Below are 15,093 nucleotides of genomic sequence, written 5' to 3' on the forward strand. Positions count from 1 at the left end.
TCATTTTTCAACATGCAGGCCACTCTGATAGACAGACAGCCTATTCTCATTGTCAATACGTAGAATAAAGAACAAGAAAAGCCCACCTGTGGAGAAGGTTGAGTCGGTTGGATGGGTCAAGTGCTGGACTTTCATCCAGGAGACAGCAGTTTGTGTCCCGTATGAAACCAAATGTGAATTTGTTGAGTACTGTGCATGCTGGCTCACTGCCACGCTGTCATGCCATGCTTGGACATTTGAATTGAACAGAGCCGTCATTAATGTTAGTAGTAACTTCAGCCCTGTGTTTGTGAGGGTTGAGATGAAAACGGTGCATTTAGACATATTTGGGAAATGACATTTGTGGAGTAGAGAAAGGAGTATGTGGCTAGTATCGAGTGGCACTGCAGGTACTGGTACTACTGAAAATAAGACTGAAAACTGACTGCAGGAGTATCTATCACTGGAGGTAAGCAGGAAGATACATTTTTTTAGTAATTTTAGGAACCTGGCTGCTTAATGTGTAGTTATATTGAGTCTTGACATTGTGACATGTGATGTATGTTTGCATGTGTGTGTGTGGGCGGGTCAGATTGGCTCAGAGGGTGGAGTGGAAGGTGTTTGCTGGACTTGGCCCTCACCAAGCATCATGACATGCCTGACCCCTGGCCTCAGGGTCACAGGCCAGACTTCTCCTTTCCTGCGATGAGCTGTTAACTGACCTCAGGGGCAGTCAGTCAGGCTAGAAGAGTGTGTTTCTCTGTGTGTGTTTCTGTGCGTCTTTGAACCTCGGCACTCACACTGATCTGATTTACCCTGACAAGGCAACAGGACCGAACAATGAAAATGTCTATTTTCTCTCTCTCTCTCATTCGCTTCCTCTCTATGTATGCTTCAGGCGAAATAGGGGAGGTGATTAAACACAACAAACCCACTGGAAGAATTATATCCCCGAAGAGTAATTTTTGGAACCTAAATCCCCCTTTTGTATGCTATACTCATAACACTACGTCAGGAACAGTTTGATGCCATTTGGATCAGAATGCTGCAGCGAGATTACTCACAAGACCCAACAGATGAATAAAGACAACCAAAATGTTTGAATTTCTACAGTGACAGCCTGTACTTGTTTTTTATGATTTTAATCATCACCTTTAAACGCACCATATGTAACTACTGCTGCTAGGGGTCTAGCAGCAGTAGTTTATCAAAACAATAATAAAAGATCAAATTTGATGATGTTGTGTTGCACCGTGGGATCGTGGGAGTGGTTTTGTTAAAGCAGTGTGTAGGATTTAATGACATCTGGCGCAGAAGTTGCAGATTATAATCAACTGAATAGCCCTTTAGTCACCTTCCCTTTCCGAGCCTGTGGGAGAACCTCTCAAAAAATGTTAAAGGTGCTCTCTGTGGCCAGTGTTTGGTTTGTCCTTTCTGGGCTACTGTAGAAACATGGCGGTGCAACATGGTGGACTCTGTGGAAGAGGACCCTCTCCCTCTGACCGTGCAAAGAGCTCATTCTAAGGTAACGAAAACACAGCGATTCTTATGTTCAGGTGATTATGCGCTAATGAAAGCGTAACTGCTAAATCTTACACACGGTGGCAACACTGTCGCCTCACAGCTAGAAGGTCCCGGTTCGATTCCCGCTGGGGGCCTGTCCTCCACCGTGCCTTTGGTGCCTGCTGCTTGAGGAAAAAGGGCCTTTCTGTGTGGAGTTTGCATGTTCTCCCCGTGTTCACCTGGGGTATCCTCCATAAAATATACCCCCACTAAAAACATGCAGGAAGATCACCATCTGACCAATGGTGACGACAAAAAAATTTGTCCCCGGGCGCCGCTGTCAACTGGCAGCCCACTGGCAGCCTACTGCTCCTGGTCTGCCATGGAGGAAGGACTTCCAGGATGGTTAAAATGCGGAGAAAAGAATTTCACTTGCACAGCGTGTGCAGTTCCCTCCCTGTAACTCTCTGTGTGCTGTGATGAATAAAGGTGATTTCTTCTTCTTCTTCTTTCTCTAAATACCCACCATTACCAGTGACAATCTATATAATGGGCAGAAATGTTCATGGTTGCTATAATGTACTACATTTTTATTGGCATTATGTTTAGTCACATTTTCCGACTAGAGGATGTGACGCCATTGACAGGTGACCAAATGAAATGCATTTGAATAGAATTACTGACTTCTCTGGGTTTGAGCATTGTTGAAAACATTTGGGATAATGTAAGCGCACAATGCAAAACGTATGTCAAGTCGTTATTTTGAAATTTTAATGCATAAATGTTACTTATCATACCTACTGTATAAGGCACCTAGCTCCCAGCAGCTGACATGCTAACCCCACATTAGCCAGTTGTTCCCAGGTCGAGGCTAAAAAGCAGAAGTGACCAGGCCAGTCACTGCGCCTCGACAAACTGCTGACATATATCAGCCAAGCTGGTTCTTTCTCCTAAACACACATTATTTTAGAGTTTCGTTGTGTGTATTCTCTTTCTCTTTTAGTCCCAATTTGTGTCTCATGTATTTTTATTACATTCAAGTCACAGAGCCAAGCTTCTGTTTTTCTGAGAGTTAAATCTCTGGAAGCCTTTGAGGGTTTAAAGTTTAACAACACTAACTGCTGTTCTGAAGGTATTTCCAGAATCCTTAAAGACCATCCGGATAAAAGGACATTCTGCCCACTGCATAAAAGATCTTTAACCTGTTTGCTAAATATAAACACATTATTGTGTATTGAAAAATAAAATAATGGCAAACAACTTAAACAAAGACAAATACAAGTGAAAATCTAAAGTTTGGTTCACTTTTGCACAAACTGGTCACAATTCTTTCTCAACATGGGAAATTTGTGTTTAAAAAATGATCGTGCAGCAGAAGAAACAGAAGAATCTTTTAGGATTCTACAAATACCATCAAAACTGCTGCTGTTGAACTACCCTCAGAGTTTTTGGTCATGCTAGCAGTATAGCTGTAGGGATAGCAGTATTAAATGGATTCCCATGAAAACGACATTCATGGTCCTCAGACATTGCAACCTAACACCTTTGGTGAGCTCTTGACTTTTCATCTAGTGCCACCATGACGTTAAGGTTTTGAGTGAAATATCTCAACAGCTATTGGATGGATTGCCATAAAGCTTTCATATTCATGCACCCCTCCGGATGAACTGTAATATCTTCAGTGATCCTCTGATTTTTCAACTAAAATCATCAGGTCAACCTTTCAGTTTGTTCTCTACTGGTTTACTGTATGTGTCACAGTCTGCCAGCTCCTTACCTGCTGCCTTTTGTCTCCCTCATCGGCTCATCTCTTCAGCCAGCGTCCCCTTCACTACTCAGCCACACCCACCTGTCCACTCACCTGAGCGCACACCTGAGACTCATCACTAATCAGTACTTATGCTGCTCTCCCACTCGCACCCGTTGCCAGATTGTTCTTCACCCTCATGCAAGACTCTCCAGCAATTATCCTTGGACTGCCTTCTCAGTATCGACCCTGCCTGCCTCTGACTTTGTCTCCTCTTTTGCCCTCTGGTAATTACCTCAGACTTCTGTACCTGACTACATTTGTTGCCTTGCCCTTCCTGGATCTGTTACTGAGTGGGGCTGTCAATTCTTTGGCTTGCCAAGCATTTCTTGAAACTGTTGCTCATTCTGGACAAAGCATCAAGCCAGCCTCATCTAAGACTCTAAAAGACTTCCATATTCAGGTAGCGCTGCTATTGGGTTACTAATTAGCAAATGAGTTGGTAAATATTATACATGCTAAATATTAGCATTTTAGTATTTTCGCTGTGAGCATGTCAGCATGCTGATGGCAACATTTCACTTGGCCCAGCATTGTGCATAAGTACAGCCTGGCATAGCTGCTAGCTTAGCTGGAGATGCTTAAAGTCTTATTATAATTTCTTTGTGAAATTACAGTTTATCAAATTGTATTATTTTTATGCATTCATACTCATTGTCCTTTGACAACATACAATTATCTCACTCCTTCCTTGTTTTCCCACCTCCTAAATCTCTGCTCTCGGTCTCTTCGTTTTTCTTCCTGCCTGGCTTTTTAGAGAGACTCCCTAAGCCGTACGCCCTGCAGCACACTGAATTGTGGATCCAAACAGCTGGAGCAACAGCAGATAGACAGTGACTGAGAAAAGGGAAGGGAGGGGGACACATAAAGAGGGAGAGAGCAGAGAGAGCGAGGGAGAGAGAGCGAGGGAGAGAGAGAGAGAGAGATGAAAAGCATGCCAAGCGAGAGAGAGGCGCTCACACTGAAGGAGGCACAGGCAACAGCGACAGCAATAGCGCGCTCCTTCCCCATCCTCCCTCTTCTTTCTCATAATCCCACATCTACACCAGGGGAGATGGAGGGTGCCCTGACCCGCTGAGGAGCACTCTCTGAAGGCGAGGAAGATCTCACATGAGCCCCCATCCTGTGAATGCCTGGATCATTTTGGGGGGGACAATAACCAACAAGGAGTGAAAGGAGGTGTGTGCACAGGAGGCTGTCGGCGGGAGGGAGGGAGGGAGAAGGAGAGCAAAGACGGGGATGAGTGGCAGGTTTGGTACAGGTGCCGATGCCAGGGTCTCAGAGTGAGGCAGAGACAGACTGAGCGGGACCTGAGGAGTGGAGGGCCGGCACGTGTGGACCAGTGTCTGCAACTTGTGGGCCCAGAGGAGGGGAAATAGATTCACATACGCACACAGCTGGACAGATGAGGAGGCATCAGGGACCACACTTCAGCCCCGGGTATGTCCACTCACACTTCACACACACACACACACACACACACACACACACACACACACACACAAGCATGTGCGTTTTATCCTCAGTGTTTGATGTGTTTTTACCAATAGAGCGCAGAAACACTTGAAACGCAACAGTGCGTGTTTGCTGATCTTCAGGGTTGACGACTACCCACCCTGACAAGTCTCCCGACTTGCCCTCAGATACTTGCAGCAAAGGAAGGAGGACGAGGAGGAGTGATTCTATGTGTCTTTGTATGCGCCTGGCCATGTTTTCTTACCATCTACATCTTGTTATAACATTATTGTATACCACTGGCGGCATTTCATAATGGATTTTGTAAGCTGTCAGAGTGATGCGTGTAAATGAACCTCCACTGCTGGAACGTTTCACGTTGTCAGACAAATTAAGCATCACTCCCGTTTCAACACTTGTTTTTGTGGCCGTAACATGGCTCATTACATGAACTTTGTACACGAGCTATTTGTTCCACACGCGCTGTGCAGCCAAAAATTGCGCACATTAAAAGATCTGAGGGGATAACTTGTGTGGCTGCTGAAAAGAGCTGAAGACGAGTTTGTGCACTCTGGTCTGAGACATGTATAGCTCTGCTTACCCGTGCTACTGCAGTGTGGGGTAACATGACATGTGTGGCCATGTGTTATGTTACATTGTGGCAGAGTGCATGTGGCTTATGACAGCAGGTTTGCATGAGGTATATCAGCCAGCCACTCATCTTTCTCTTCATCCAAACCCCCACCCCTCTCTCTTCCTCTTCTTCCACCATCTTCCTTCTGTCTCTGTTTCCAATTATAGGCTGTCACCTCTCTCGCTTTCCTCCTGATCCTATCTCCTGTTTCATTCTCTTGCTAAGCAATTACCTTTACCTGACACTGCCCCTCCGGACAGCATGGCTGGCTAGTTTCCTGTCTACCTTTTCGACAATCAAAGTGAGCGATGGGCAGGGATTTCATGGCCATTTTACTATGGACCCCAAAACCTGAGCAAAGGGCGACCTCAGAGAAGCCTGAACACAGCAGCTGCTTCATATTATCGCTGCTTTCATTCAGTAGATCCAGAAAAGATATGTAAATAAGAAATGACTGTGGGGGCTTTTCAGTGAACTGGAGAATTATGCCTCTAATCATGCAATCAGCTCATTATTTCCTGCTCCTCATTAACTTGTTTGGGTTTCTAACTTTATCACTGTCCGCAGTCTCGAAGTCTTGAAAGCAAAACAAAACTAAACAAAAACTAGTTCGCCCAATGGAGCTGGCGGGCAGATCACTGCCAGCATATGGGCGAACTTGCTGTTGGTGTTTGAGAGAGGAAAAACTTACCAGACAGCTGAAACCCCCCTAATCACAACCTTTCTTCCCTGCTGAGTCCTTGCCCTCCTTCTTGTCTCCAAACACCTGACTTTCAAGCGTTCTCTCTGTCTCCTTTCCTTAAACCTCACCCGTAATGATCTCATCGTATAACCTCTTTACTAAAGCAGTACGACTCCTACATAAACACACATATTTACATAAAGACAGGCACACACTCCCACCACCAGCATAACCCTTTTAGCACAGCAGCGTGACAGCTACCTGAAGCATAGCATCACTGTCCTTTCTGCTGCCAAGCTTGTAAAATAGTGTGAAGAGACACAGATGGAGTCAGAGACTGGAAATCAGACACTGTAGGATCACTCAGGAGAAGGATAAGAGGGACAGAGAGGACATAATTAACAGAGGGAGGAAGATGGGAATAGTGGCATAAAATTAAATAAAAGAAGATTGAGATGATAATGGAAGAAGGCGGTGAGTCAAAGGGATAGACGGGACGCAGAGTTCTGAGGCTGACTCCGAAATGGACGAATGTAGGTGAAAATGTGTGGACTCAGTGTTTGACTTGATGCTCCCGATCACTGATGTGTCAGTGAACACAACGGCAAAGTGTTTTCAGCCACAGCTGAGGAAAGATGGCCAAAAGAGAGACAGGGAGACAGAGAGAGGTGCACATCGACACTGGAAACAGAGGGTGTTTGATTAATTTATAAAAGCCTTCTGCTGCATCTCTTCAAAAGAACATTTCAGCTCATTAGAAGTCTTATAGTCTCATTCCATCGGTTATTATCACATTCTTATAAAGCAAGCAAAGATCAAAGAACATGGCGTCCTCTCCACAACCAAGTCCGAAGGACCAAGATACATGAGCAGGTGAGCAGACAGATGAAGGTAACAGTGACCAGGTGATCTAAACTGCTGCATGTAGAGGTAAACGCCAAAGTGAGCATATTCAGTCAGAACACCGACATCAAGATTTTAACTGCTTATTGCAAATGTGATAGAAATCCAAACTTAATACAGACCGTTCCAGACCACCAAACTCCCTGTAGAGCGTGACATGCACAGCATTTTTTGAACACATTTTAAAATTTAATCAATGTTTCCAGAACAATGTATCAAATGACGATGTGTAACGTGAAAGGTGTTTGTGACAAACCCACCAAGAATTATCCCCCTCCTCCATACTTCATTGTTTGGGTTTTACAGCCCATAATTTCACTGTCCACACTCAGTAGGCATCTATTTTTTGGAGAAAAGGCTCTGAGTAAACTAACAGCGCACACACTGTACACTACCTGCAACTAGCTGGTGAACATAGTGGAGCATTTAGCTGCTGAAGAGCCAGATATGGTGGCCAGACTTGAAAAGAATGCAAAGGATGCTCCTCATCTGCTGGATAGATAAGCAACTGTTTGCTAACACATTGGCCATATCAACTTTACAAGGTTGATAGATATGTCAGTATTGTGTTTGCAAATTATTGAGCTGCTTTGAGTGGCAACACAATCAATTACCTCAAGCTTAAAGGAACATTAAAAATTCACATACAGCTATGAATGCTAACGCAGGAGCAGGCAGGCAGAGCTCTGCATTGTTCTACTGTATGTAGGTACAATGAGCATCAAATGTTCATCTGGGCTGCTGAGTGTTAGAGATATTAGGGATGTGTATGTGTAACATGTGACCATGAAGTCCCTCTTTAAACTGTAAAGGGTGTTTACAGCAGACAGACCGGGCAGAAATTTTACAGTTTGCTTTTGTTTTTTCTTCCAAAAAACTTTTTCTAACCTTTGTTTAAAACCTAAAATAACTAAGCCTCCAGTCTGGAGAGCACAAACATTTCCACTTTGTTCATTTTATTCAAAACCTCTGTGATCATCCGGGCGCTCGTGATTCTTGCCCTGTCTGACTTCTTTTTAAATTGGTGAGTGCGGTTTTCTTATAACCGAAAGGAAATTTGGTCAAAGCTGTGAAAAAGGGACACCAGTTGTATAAAACCAGAATTTCCCTTTCAGGCTTAAAACCCTCAGCGGAGTGAGGAGTTCAGGAGACATGGGAGCGTGTGAAACACAGATGGTTAATGCTTCAGGGAGGAAAAAATGTGAGCGTGATGCTTTCGCTCGAGGAGGCAGTGTGAGAGCAGAGAAGGAGCTATGATTGGCTGCGTAGTGAGAGGATTTGATTGGGAAGGTGACCGGGGGTATGTGGGCGTGTTGAAGGAGCTTTTGATCTCAGTGTGTGCACAAGTGTGTGTATTTGAGTGTGTGTGTGTGTGTCTGAGGATAACGGTTGACCTTGAGAGATGCACCAAGGGTTTTAAGGACGTCCTGTGTGGAGGATTGCCGCTATTAGATTGCTGGATGGTGATTGAGGTGCATGCATGGACAAGGGCACAATGGCCACAGCTATCTACACATAGCAGACACACAACCTCCATGCCAACACACACACACACACACAATAAAAAAAAACAGTCTTTATTAAACTGTGGAGTTACAGCACAGACTCTTGTTGTTGCGTCAGAGACCGCTCAGAAAACTGAATTTAATGGTGTTGCTCCCAGTATCATTTAGGAAAACAGCATGAGTGAGTGTGTAATATCACTGCTGTGTGTGTGTGTGTGTGTGTGTGTGTGTGTGTGTGTGTGTGTGTGTGTGTGTGCGTGTGTGTGCGTGTGTGTGCGTGTGTGTGTGTGTGTGTGTGTGTCCACGAGGTGATCAGGCTTTTAAGACGCTGACCGCTGGTGTTGTCGCACACGTACGCTGTAAAATAAAGGGCATGATCCCAGTCAATGATGAGCAAGCGGGCCTCTATCTCAGGGCAAATAACCAGCAGGTGCAAACTACGACTCCTCTGGAGTCTCAGCCTCCTTCACCGCTCGACTGCGACCTCCTGACCCTCTTCCCCACCTCCGCTTCCCCTTGCTGTTTCTCATTCTCTCACTCCTTCCCTTGCGACAAATTACTCCCTCTTACACACACGCTTTCCCTGTTTTCCTCATTCTGCACTTTCACTTTCCATTTCGCTTACTTTAATTTACTTTCGCAGCTGCATTTTCTCAGACGTGACCCCCGTGCCTTCAGAGCCTGTTGTTCATTCTTCCGCTTGCGGTGTCTGTCTGTCTGTCTGTCTGTCTGTCTGTCTGTCTGTCTGTCTGTCTGTCTGTCTGTCTGTCTGTCTGTCAGTTTCCTTCACTTCCCCCTCTCCCTCTCTTTCTCCTGGCTGCTTGGCTGTGATAGGACTAACACTCATAATAAATTAGCATTTAGCTTTGCTTCATTATTCAGTCTGGCACAACCATCCCTGGAGTCATTCTCTCAATCTCTTTAAAATAAACTCTCAAACTGAATTCAGTGATGATTGAATCTTTCCTTTCACATGATGAAAATCTTACCTGCTGAGAGATACTAAATCCTCAAAGGTTTGTCCATCCCATTTTCCTGTTAAAGAGTTCATCAGCACTCTGTCCAGAGACTCCTCGCCCAGGCACAGTTTCATTTAAGTCAGAAAAAGGGGCTCATTTGACTGACTTTCAAGCGGTTTCTCTCTCCAATGCAAACATTTTTAAGTAACTTTGATTGTTTACAGTTACGCTTAAGCTTTTTCTCTTTCAGCAGAAAGCGTCTTGCTTCTTTGACACCTCTGTCATTCCTAATGAGGTTTCTAGAAAGCAGAAAAATAAACTGTTGGACACGAACACCTTTTTACCACAACATCACATTACTGCAGTTAATGTTACACTCTGCCAGCAGCCATTATTATCAGACTGCGTGTACAAAGCAGATTAAAAGAAGTCATGAAAATACACTGGCTTCGTAAAGAAAACAGTTCTTACAATGGACGCTCTGTGCAGGCAATTTATTGACCTTCAAGCAAGGCCTTGAACAGGCACCACTATGTTAGCTAGCTCGTGAGACTCCTCAAGGGTTCTCTGTTCAATCAGTGAATGTAATTTCACTGCTTCTCAAGCAGGAATTGATGGTGCAGAAATGAACTGATCACTGCAAGTTACAATTAAACATAAACATGAGAAGGGATGTGCTGATTTGGACCAACGAGGATCAGTCACACAGCCAGACTTCTGTCTGCTCTCTCATCAGACCAGCTGTTGCTATTTAAATAAGATTACAAATCTCTCTTCAAACCTGAAAATGTGGCCTAATAAGAAGCTTATTAGAGTTTAAGAAGGGGCCTTTTAATATTATCTGATTGTTTTCTGTCCTTATTCTTAATATTAACTGTGATTCTGGTTGTTAGCCCAGTAGGCCGGATTAAAAATGCCAGTAGAAAAGGTGAGTGTGTGTTAACAATCTCTTACTCCCATCACCTGTTGTAATAACATGAATCGAGTCAAACTCTGTGTGTGTATGCGTGCGTGCGTGCATGTGTGCCAGTGTGTGTGGCAGACCTCTCATTACCTGCCCAGCTTGAATTAAGGACTCGTGTTTCTCAGACTTCATTAAATGTTGATGTGGGTCATAAAGTTTGTGGCTCTGCTCACCTGTGCTTCCCGTCTCTCCACAGATGTTAATGCAGGTCAATGAGTTTACCCTTTTTGTGTGTGTGTGTGTGTGTGTGTGTGTGTGTGTACACCCTTTGCCCATATCTGCTTTTGATAATTGACTGTTAATGCAGGTTAAATAGTATCACCTTACCTTAATACTGCATCCCACATAATGACCACACACAGGATGCAGGAACTCTACTCTCTTCTGTACGTCCTCCTGTTGTCTCCCTCTTCTGCTGTGTGTGTGTGTGTGTGTGTGTGTGTGTGTGTGTGTGTGTGTGTGTGTGTGTGTGTGTGTGTGTGTGTGTGTGTGTGTGTGTGTGTGGCATAGAAAGCTGTTGTGTTTATGATGCTGTTTGCTTTGAATTGATGCGATAACTTCCTTTAATATTTTCTAAACTTTGCTTATAGTCATTTAAATGATGAATGTTCTGATGGCCTGTAGTGTGCATGGAAACGTGTGTGTATGACCATCTAATGCCATCTGCAGAACAGACCTTTGGGGCAGGGGGGAAGTTATTCATTAACTTAAACGGCATGACTTCTAGGCAATAGCACTACATGCGCATGTGTGTGTGGAGCATGCTCATGACACACATAAGGCCAATCAGTCTCACTAGTACGCTTCACACCCCCCCCCCTTTTCTCCATCACTCTCTTTCGCTCTTTCATCTGATCTGTGATTCTCAGTAGATGAACGACTTTCTGATCCGTAAGGACTCGGTTAATGAATGCTGTATTGCTATCGATTTCTCCTCAGATCCCGTAGTTTGTTCAGGCACAATACAAACCATGTTTTCCTGAGATGTAGAGAGGAGGGCTCAGCTGATAGCCATGATAGAGTGTTGTGCCCCGGTCCTGCAAATTGGATTTTAATGATTCAAGTATCATTTCTTGAACACTGCTCTCTGGCCCCTGCAGAAATTAAAATGGGATGCCCTCTATGGAAGACTGGATGAACGGGTCAGGAAAGAAATGTTTTGCTATTCGAGCTGAAGTGATGTTAAAATTCCTTAAAGAGATTTTGCATAACTGTGAAAATGTCTTTATTTTGCATTTAAGTTCAACTGAAACTAGAGTTTCTTTTTGCTAAGAAATGAAATTCCATCCATCCATCCATTATCTATACCGCCTATCCCTTTCGGGGTTGCGGGGGGCTGGAGCCTATCCCAGCTACAATGGGCGAGAGGCGGGGTACACCCTGAACCGGTCGCCAGCCAATTGCAGGGCCACATGCAAGGACAAACAACCATTCACACTCACACTCACACCTACGGACAATTTAGAGTCATCAATTAACCTAATGAGCATGTTTTTGGTCTGTGGGAGGAAGCCGGAGTACCCGGAGAGAACCCACGCATGCACGGGAAGAACATGCAAACTTCACACAGAAAGGCCCCGCCTGACCCAGGGATCGAACCGGCAACCTTCTTGCTGTGAGGCACGCGCACTACCTGCTGCGCCACCGTGCAGCCCGAAATGAAATTCATCCTTGTAATACCTAAAAACAACAAATTTTGATACCACCCACTACATTAGTGTTCTCCGGGGGAGTGAATTTTTGGTACAGACTGACGGTGCTTTTGCTTGTGTGGGCAGACGCTAAAAATATCTGATAATATCATTTCTATTCCAACGGACACACACATAGTTAAATAACTGGGGAGCTGATGTTAGGTGTTGATTTTTCCATTTGGTCTGTTCAGTGATTTGAGCGCTCTGTATGCGACTCTGTTTGTGGCACTGTGTTGTGTTTTGAATCTCAGAGGAGGCGACAGAGTGCTGAGGTTACACGACCATATGGTGCCGTGAGTTTTGACACCCTGGTCATTTTCCATTACCACAACTGAGAGACAGCTAATGCTAGCTGGACCCCTGTCCTTTCTATAACACAGCACTGACAGCTGAAGATGACACAGAAGAATTCAAAATACTATACATTTAAATCGACATCAAGTGGGAGTAGCTGCTAACATCAGTAAGCCAGTTTCCACTTCCCCAGAGGAAGCTGGTGAACCGTCAACCGCTGCTGATTTTTTAAAAACAGAGTTTTTTTTATCTTCTTTTGAAAAATTGACAACTCTGAAGAATAGCTGCAGTATCATTATAGTTTGGATTTCCTTTCACAAAAGGAGAGGAGACTTCAAATTTCAGTCCAACTTTAACAGAAGCTCAGATGAAATCCCTGTCAGCGTTAAGATTTCTGTGATTTTCATCTAGCTGTGCATTGTATGTCCTCCTCGCTGCGGTTGGAATAATTTGTTTGGGTGAATGTAGATGGACAGATTTTCTGTAATGTCCTTCAGCACTGACCCCCTGTTCTGCACACACACATACATTTCGCTCTGAGGGAGCACAGATTCAGACATTATTTCTGCCTCACTGCTACACAAACAGGCTTGCAGAAGCCTGGGGACTGTTCACCATTGGTATGTGTATATACACACACACACACACACACACACACACATTCACCCAGGCACACATGTGCGTCAGACTCCCTGCAGGACTTAAGGCAAGTGGAAGTCACTTGGGGATGCTAGCACATATGTGTCGCTTTGTCCTTTATATGCGTCACATAAAACAAAGAGGCCAGCAGTTGAAGACGTGTACGGTATCTCGTAAAAGTCTCACAGAGCTAAAGGTTATCTGCCTCTTTAAAGTCAAATTACTCTTCTTCTCTCGTTTACACAACAAAGCTCTCTTGAATCATGTGCTCGGTTGCGTGTTGACCTCTGTTTTTTTCACCAGTTTTAAATTGGTCTGGGACTTGTTGCCCTTTAGCAAGGCAGTCGGGGTATTTTTTAGCATGAGAAAACAAAGAGAGGAGAGGCTGCGCCCACGGGGAACTTCCTGTTTTGCACAAAAGGTAAATCAAAAGATAGACAGGCGGCCTGCTTGTTGACGTGCACGTCTACATTTACAGTGATGAAGAGAGCGAGTGGATGAACAGACAGAAGATCTTCATGTGCTTGCGTGACTGACTGTGTGGAGCTGTGTGTCCCCTGACTCAGTGTGTTTCAGCAGCTTGTTAAGTGACTTGTTTGTTTAGGAAGGACAAAGGCCCGTGGCAAGTTGCTTCTCTTTGTCTCTTTGTCTTTTTTGTCTCTTCTTCTGTTGATTATCGTGTATCTTGTTTTTTGCAAACTACTGTACTGGCCCCATTAAAAGATGACCTCCCTTTTTCCAGCAGCTGTTTTTGCAAAAAGACTTTTTCAGTCTTGTTTGGAAAGTTTCCCAGAGACACTATTACATCAGGGGAGAGGATCGTTCTCGAAACCTTTTCTCTCGTAAGACGTTGGGAAATGCTTTTGATTGTTTTTCACTGGTCTGGAATTTATTTCCTTCATGGCAAAATGTGTCACGCAGGTTGACTTCACATTTAGGGGGCTGATTAACTCCACAAAACACTGTCAATGGACTCAAACAAACTTTGTAGCCTAGCAAACATTATGGCTGCAAACAACCCATAATGCAACATTCTCTACAGGATTAGTGTTACATTCAAAAACAATATGTGAATACATGAATGTCTTCGAATACAACACAGCCTCCAGCTGTGATTTCCAGAGAGAAATATTGTCTTCTACCCAGGCCAACACAGTGTTCATTTGATTCACTCCTCTCCTTAACGTCTCCCTCACAGCCTGTCAGCATCACCCTCAGCTGGTCCTGGGTTTCTGTGCTGTGCCAGCTGCACCTTCATGCACGTGGATTTTTCCAGACAAGATGCTTTAATGTATTTATCTCCAAACCCTCAGCGTGCTTTCCCATTTCAGAGTCTTTGTTCCTCGATTCCCTGTTTCTTCACACTTTCTGGCTCTCACAACCTGACCCCGAGCCCGCAACTGTCCCCCCCTCGCCTCGTCTATCCCTCCCTCCTTTTAAACATCGAGTCATGAATTTATTATGCGAATCAAAATAGAGCAATGACTCTTTGTCCCCGTCCCTGCATGTCATTGGTCTAGAATAAATAATTCAGCCACTGTGGTTGAAGTTAGGATCAGGGAGAAAAAGGGAATTATTTTGGAGCTGCGCTATTCAGGCTATTTTCGAACGGCGAGCTGTCAGCGCCTTTCCTCCAGCGCTCATTCTTTCTTCTCCCTCTCTTCGTGCTTTCTCTCGTTCCTCCCACCAGTTCACTCGCTATTGTATGAAGATAGAACAGATTCTTCTCTGTCTTCTCTGTCCTTGGGAAGGACTGCATACTAAGCAGATAGAGGATGGGACTGGTGTTGGATGAAGTCAGTCTCGTTCTTTGTGTCCTTCTATATGGTTGTGGTGCGTGTGCATCTTTTCTTGGCTTTATGTACCACGTGTTTGTTGATACTGTAGGTTTGAGCATCTTCCAGTCCCGAAGGTTGTTTGTCAGTACATAAGTGGTGATTATGGATGCTCTTTTGCACATTTCTGCTGAATAGCTTTGATGGCATAACATGCAACAGACAGTTTATTTCACCAGCTTCCCACCTCAAAGACAGCCATTGATCTCATTACGGAGCGGTTGCTCCCTCTGACTCGAT

General features: G+C 44.4%; 1 protein-coding gene across 2 annotated transcripts in view; it reads left to right on the forward strand.

The window, feature by feature from the left end:
* Positions 1–4,243: 4,243 nt before the first annotated feature.
* LOC139339445 (leucine-rich repeat and immunoglobulin-like domain-containing nogo receptor-interacting protein 3) overlaps positions 4,244–15,093 on the forward strand; it is a 31,099-nt gene continuing 20,249 nt past the window's right edge. The window contains exon 1 of one of the 2 annotated variants that reach the window (XM_070975069.1): positions 4,244–4,729. The gene's annotated coding sequence lies outside the window, so the exon portion shown is untranslated. The remainder of the gene's footprint in view (positions 4,730–15,093) is intronic. The other variant, XM_070975070.1, reaches the window with a different exon arrangement.

The sequence above is a fragment of the Chaetodon trifascialis genome, chromosome 11 (genome assembly GCF_039877785.1).
Source record: "Chaetodon trifascialis isolate fChaTrf1 chromosome 11, fChaTrf1.hap1, whole genome shotgun sequence".
NCBI classification, from domain to species: domain Eukaryota; kingdom Metazoa; phylum Chordata; class Actinopteri; order Chaetodontiformes; family Chaetodontidae; genus Chaetodon; species Chaetodon trifascialis.